Raw genomic sequence first — 7,689 nt, forward strand, 5'->3', positions numbered from 1 at the left:
ACCATACACCCCCCCCCCCCGCAGCCTATAACCCTAACCATACACCCCCCCCCGCAGCCTATTACCCTAACCATACACACACCCGCAGCCTATAACCCTAAGAACACACACACCCCGCAGCCTGTAACCCTAACCATACACACACACCCAGCAGCCTATAACCCTAACCATACACCTTCCCCCCACAACCTATAACCCTAACCATACACACCCCCCTGCAGCCTGTAAACCTAACCATAAACACACCCCGCAGCCTGTAACCTTAACCATACACACCGTGCAGCCTATAACCCTAACCATACACACACACCCTGCAGCCTATAACCCTAACCATACAGACACCCCTCAGCCTGTAACCCTAACCATACACACACCCCGCAGCCTGTAACCTTAACCATACACACCGTGCAGCCTATAACCCTAACCATACACACACACCCTGCAGCCTATAGCCCTAACCATACAGACACCCCGCAGACTGAAACCCTAACCATAAACACACCCGCAGCCTGTAACCCTAACCATACACACACACACCCCGCAGCCTGTAACCCTAACCACACACACACACCCCGCAGCCTGTAACCCTAACCACACACACCCCGCAGCCTGTATCCTTAGCCATACATACACACCCCGCAGCCTATAACCCTAACCATACACACACACACCCCACAGCCTATAACCCTAACCAACTAGCTTGACATATTATGTCAGAACTCTGTGTCAACCTATCCAGAAATTCTAAATCCTAACATGTGCCACTATGACCTTCACGGTCTATATATCAGGTACCTTTTTCTAACCTCTCGTCATGCAAGTTACGATACCAAGTTTTTGCACCGCCCCCTGACGCTATTGGCCAGACCAGCCCATTTAAACCCCGCGCCAGATCACTGCCCTCACAGCGTCCTTTGACAAAGCCCCAGCAAAACACGTGTCAGGACAACGCCTCTGACACACCCCCAGCCTCCGTCCCTGCTGCCGATCCCGGCACTTCACTTTCCATGGCGTCCCCGTCAATCCGTTGACGGGCGCCGACTTCTAGCAGACCACACTTCTACTGCCGTATTCAGTGACAAACCTTGGCATCCACCTCATGCGGTTCATCCCGTTTCACAGGCTACGGGCACCGCAATCAAAGCTAAGTACCCTCCTTTTCCCTGCGTCCACACTCTGGCGCTGAGAATCTGCACGGGTAACCTAACGCATGCCGGGGCTCTCTCAGCTCAGTATAGGAGACCAAACAGCGTTAATTGTATTGGTCATACCATCTGCAACAATGTATTGTATTGTATTTTTGACTAGCACAAGTGACAAGTGATTGTAACAATTACAGCTTACCCGTTGGCTATTATTTTACAGAGGTGGGTATAGCGCTCAAGTACTGATGTGCGAAGGGGCTGCAGACCCAGAGTGGTCCAAACTCTAGATATGAATTATGCAAACAAAGGGGTGCTGCGCTCACCTTCTGGGGTGCTCACACAGCCGATGTTGACTGGGAGCACTTCTATATGTGACCTTAAATAGCTCAGTATGGTATGAACTGAAAAGGAGGACAATGTATATAGGTGAATAAATATATTTATTATGAACTTGTGGGTGGAAGGATGGGGGATGGGGTGACGAGCCTTGTAGCTTCCACTCGTAGGGAGTGGTGTCCGCTGTCGGCCAAATGTGGGGAAGGAGGGGAGGGGAGGGCGCAGGTAGAAACAGTCACTAACTGCGGTGGGTTAAAACGAAAAAATGAATGAAGAAAAACTGAAGAAAAACAGTCCCGGTACTGTCCACAGTAGAACGGTATGGAGATGTCACTGGAGGCTGGCGTCCCAGCAGCTCACAGTGGTGCATTCAACATACCTTAATGCTGCCGCAGTTGCGGGAGTGTTCCGGTGCTTGTGGCCGCAATAGTTCCAGGCGTCCTGCTGGGTGTAGGGAGGGACGCCGGCAGTTGGTCCACGCTGCTGCGCTCCGTGCGCCGGCGGGTGCCGGATGATGCAGGCTGACGTTTCTTACACGGCGCACAGGAGCAGCGTGCGCTCTACTCACTAGGAGGAGACTTGGGATGTGATGACATCTCCAGTCATCACATCCCAAGTCTCCTCCTAGTGAGTAGAGCGCACGCTGCTCCTGTGCGCCGTGTAAGAAACGTCAGCCTGCATCATCCGGCACCCGCCGGCGCACGGAGCGCAGCAGCGTGGACCAACTGCCGGCGTCCCTCCCTACACCCAGCAGGACGCCTGGAACTATTGCGGCCACAAGCACCGGAACACTCCCGCAACTGCGGCAGCATTAAGGTATGTTGAATGCACCACTGTGAGCTGCTGGGACGCCAGCCTCCAGTGACATCTCCATACCGTTCTACTGTGGACAGTACCGGGACTGTTTTTCTTCAGTTTTTCTTCATTCATTTTTTCGTTTTAACCCACCGCAGTTAGTGATTGTTTCTACCTGCGCCCTCCCCTCCCCCCCTTCCCCACATTTGGCCGACAGCGGACACCACTCCCTACGAGTGGAAGCTACACGGCTCATCACCCCATCCCCCATCCTTCCACCCACAAGTTCATAATAAATATATTTATTCACCTATATACATTGTCCTCCTTTTCAGTTCATACCATACTGAGCTATTTAAGGTCACATATAGAAGTGCTCCCAGTCAACATCGGCTGTGTGAGCACCTCAGAAGGTGAGCGCAGCACCCCTTTGTTTGCATACCCATTGGCTATATCAAGCCTGATATTTATCATACTCTGATTTCCACAGCGTATATTCTCATTGTAACCAGTATAAGTGAAAAGTGATTGTAACTATTACTGCTTACTCGTTGGTTAGATCTGAAGCCTGATATTTTTCATACTCTGACTTCCACAGCGTATATTTTCATTTGTTACTGGTATAATTTAAAAGTGATTGTAACAATGATAGCTTACTTGTCGGTTATATCTGAAGCCTGATATTTATCAAACTCTGACTTTCTCAACGTATATTCTCAGTTAAATCCATAATCCAATTACTGTGCATAGCAACATACAATACTTACCACCGCAAGTTTCACAGTATATTTCATAATTTTTTGTTATTGCATTCCACGGCAACCAATGATTATTTTGCCTGGTCAATTATTAGGGGAATGACAGATGTCAATTCACCCAAAAGCCTCTCTAAATCGTATAGACCAGGCAATTTATAGGAAAGAGTATAGGGAATTAGGTAAGAAATTAAAGGCGAGGACATCTAGGGTAATTTTCTCAGAAATATTACCAGTGCCACGCGCTAGCTCAGGGAGGCAGAGGGAGATCAGGGAGGTAAATGTGTGGCTTAAGGATTGGTGTAGGAAAGAGGGATTCGTGTTCATGGAACACTGGGCGGACTTCTCGGTCAGGCGCCATCTTTTTTGCCGTGATGGATTGCACCTGAACGAGGAGGGGGCTGCGGTGCTGGGGGGAAGGATGGTTAGAGGGTTGGAGGAGATTTTAAACTAGGCGACGGGGGGGTGGGGGCAGCAAGACATTATGGGACCATCAGGGAGAGAAGCCGGACTGGGATCAGGAATCATATGGGGGAAGGAGATGGGGGGGGGGACGGAGACATAGACAAAGTCCTGGGACATAACAAGGGTATAATCGGGGGTAACTCTCAGGGTGCATCAGGAATGTCATGTAATAAAATGTTATGTTGTAACAGTCACGTTACCCCATTACAGTTCTTAGGTACAGATGATCTTAGTATACAGGAAGGAGGGAATGACAGAGGAAGAATTCCCGGAACTATGGAGAGGGCAGGCAGTGTGCATGGTGGGGACGCCTGTAGAGAGTCTATTGAAGGGGAGATGGGAAAGAGGAAGCTAGTAAAGAATTCAAATGGGTCCTGGGGTGAAACTAATCACAATAATAGAGCCATATCTAAAAATAAACATAAATTAAAATGCTTACTGGCTAATGCAAGAAGCTTAGTGAGTAAAATCGGGGAGCTTGAAACGGTGATCAGTAGGGATGACTACGACATCATTGGTATTACAGAAACATGGTGTAATGAGTCGCATGACTGGGCATTAAACATCGAGGGATATACACTCTACAGGAAAGACAGGGAAAATAGAAGGGGCGGGGGTGTGTGCCTATATGTAAATAATAACTTAACATCATGTGAGAAAAATATGAGCACAGACCTGGAAGACGACAACTCGGAGACAGTGTGGGCAGAGATAACCGACAATAATAAGAAACCAAAAAACAAATTTATAATAGGGGTATGCTATAGACCACCAAATATAAATGAAAGGGAAGAGTCTCTTCTTTTAAACCAAATCAAACAAGCATCAAATCAGGGTCAGGTATTAATTATGGGGGATTTTAATTTACCCGACATTGATTGGGAAAACGAAACAGGTAAATCAGCAAGAAGCAATGGGTTCTTAAGCTTACTTAAAGACCAGTTTATTACACAAACGGTAGAAACTCCAACTCGTGATGAGGCGCTCTTGGACTTAGTATTAACAAATAACACAGACTTAGTTTCAAACACAAAAGTAATTGAACAATTAGGGAATAGTGATCACAATATGGTTTCACTGGAAATCAACTTCAGTAAATTACATCAAAAAGGATCTGCAAAAATACTAAACTTCAGAAAAGCGAACTTTGAATTATTCAGGGAAGCCCTAACAGGAATTGGGTGGGAAACGGTTATGGAAGGAAAAAATGCAGAGGAAATGTGGGATACTCTAAAAAAGGTGCTTGATTCACTAACTATTGAATACATTCCTAAAGTAACTAAAGGTAAATTCAACAAAAAAAAGCCACCATGGTTGGACAAAGAAGTAAGGTCAGCTATCAACAATAAAACCAGAGCCTTTAAATTCTATAAAAATAACTTGAATGAGGAGGCGTTCGCAAAATACAAAGAAACAAACAAAACTTGTAAAGGGGTAATCAAAGCAGCTAAAATATTATATGAAGAGTGCATAGCCACTGAAAGCAAAACCAACCCAAAGAAGTTTTTTAAATACATAAATAGTAAACGTTTAATTAAGGAAAACATAGGCCCACTAACTGATACTAGTGGAAAAAGTGTTACTGAGGACAAGGGAAAAGCAAAACTGTTAAATGAGTTCTTCTCATCAGTATTTACTAAGGGAGAGCAGACTGTGGAACGAACATTTACCACAAACGGGACAAATAAGCCAGATCTCATTGTGGATTTCACGCCGAAAGAAATAATACTGAGGCTAAGCAAACTCAAAACAAATAAGTCACCAGGGCCAGATGGGATTCATCCGAGGGTATTAATGGAATTAAGGGATGAACTAGCTACCCCCCTACATTATATCTTTAGCAAGTCACTATCGTCAGGTTTAGTACCAAAAGATTGGAGAATAGCAGAGGTAGTGCCAATATTCAAAAAAGGAAAAAAGGAAGATCCAGCTAATTACAGACCCGTTAGTTTAACATCAATTGTGGGTAAACTATTTGAAGGATTTTTAAGGGATGGTATCCAGGAATATTTAGATCATCACCGTCTACTCAGTACTAACCAACATGGGTTCGTGAAAAATCGTTCATGCCAAACTAATCTACTAGGGTTCTATGAAGAGGTTAGCAAAAACCTCGATAATGGAAATGCTGTAGATGTGATTTTCCTAGATTTCGCTAAAGCATTTGATACTGTCCCACACAAGAGATTGATTAATAAAATGGAGAACCTAGGATTGGGTGAAAATATCTGCAGATGGGTAGGGAATTGGCTATGTAATAGAGAACAAAGAGTGGTTGTGAATGGTGCCGTATCAGATATGATACCGGTACTAAGTGGAGTGCCCCAGGGTTCGGTTTTGGGGCCCATTTTGTTTAACATTTTTATTAACGATATTGGGATAGGGTTACTCAGCAATGTATCCATCTTTGCGGACGATACAAAACTTAGCAAAGTCATCAAATCACCAGAAGATGTCACCATGCTTCAAAATGATCTTGCAATTCTAGATGAGTGGGCAAAAAAATGGAAGATGAGGTTCAATGTAGATAAATGTAAGGTTATGCACCTTGGGAGACACAACCAGTGTGCAAGTTACAACCTTAGCGGAGAGGAACTGGGTAATTCCATACTTGAAAAGGATCTAGGAGTCCAAATAGACAGCAATCTAGGATGTAGTGCCCATTGTAATGTAGCTACAAAAAAGGCCAACAAAATTCTGGCATGTATTAAGAGGGGAATGGAAGCTAGGGACTCAAGGGTAATTATGCCACTATATAAAGCATTGGTGAGACCTCACCTGGAGTACGGAGTACAGTTCTGGGCCCCACACTATAAAAAGGACATCATAGAATTAGAAAAAGTCCAAAGGCGAGCAACAAAGCTTATTAGGGGAATGGAGAATTTAAGCTACGGGGAGAGATTAAGCAAATTGGGACTATTTACATTAGAAAAGAGACGTTTAAGGGGGGACATGCTCAACATGTACAAGTATATCAAGGGCCAATATAAGGAACTGTCACACACCCTATTTTCTACTAGAAAGGAATCTAGGACGCGAGGGCATGAGTATAGATTAGAAGAAAAAAGATTTCATTCAGCTAGTAGAAAGAATTTCTTTACGGTCAGAACAGTCAAACTCTGGAACTCTCTTCCCAGAGAGGTGGTAACGGCTGGTTTATTAAATGCGTTCAAGGCAAAGTTGGACAGACATTTACTGGAGAAAAACATCCATGGGTACAAATAAGAAATATAATTTGTCTGTAAAATACCAGAACCTACCAAATCAGCAATGGATATCTATACCAGGTTGAACTAGATGGACGCAAGTCTTTTTTCAGCCTTACCTACTATGTAACTATGTAACTATGTAATTTAGGATCAAATTCCTCAGGCTGTCACAGTGGTCCCAGTAAGACTATACTGATACTGGTGACAACCATTTGCACCAGCAAAGAGGACACATCCATCATTTCACCCCAGAAATAGTTTATTTCTGTACTCACACTAACTTATATTTAAGTATTAGACCGCTCTCCTCTTCTCTTCCCACCCCCCCTTCCCCCCCTTTTTTTTTTCACCAACTCATTTACACCTGATATCTTATACCTCAGGGAAGGGGTGGACGTCACTCGCCTCTCATTAACCATTGGATACTATCAGTAGATGGTGGACAGCAGAAGGTGAGACACGCCGGAGACACCAACCCATCTCTCACTTTTCTATCTTGTTCCATGCTCTCTCATCAGTTGTGTCATACCACAAATCTCCCTGCAATACAGGCAGGTAACAGTGTGATGTACTGTTGGCACCTCTGAAAGCAAAAACATCCTACTTTTCCTTGGGTATCAACACAGGTGCCCTCTCATTTGGTAAATGTACTATCATACATCACTGGATCGCATGATCCCGTACCGATTTCAGCAGCTAAGCAGTGATTGGCTGGCTTAGTACCTGTGGGGAGGACCCACTGGGAATATCTGGTGTAGTAATACTACAGAATAGCAGAAACACTCAGTGTCTGACCCAAGCCTATAACCCATATTTACTGTACCCTTTCTTCTATGATTGCAGTCTCTTATTTCATTTTATTTCATTTTTTGCTTGTCGGACGGAGGCCACATATACCTATATTTATATATAAAATAATTGTATCTTTGTGTCAAGTGTCAAAAACAGATCACCTTTGTCAAATCATACTTAGGATTAAGAATA

Source organism: Crinia signifera, chromosome 5 (assembly GCF_055691185.1).
Source record: "Crinia signifera chromosome 5, ASM5569118v1, whole genome shotgun sequence".
Taxonomy (NCBI): domain Eukaryota; kingdom Metazoa; phylum Chordata; class Amphibia; order Anura; family Myobatrachidae; genus Crinia; species Crinia signifera.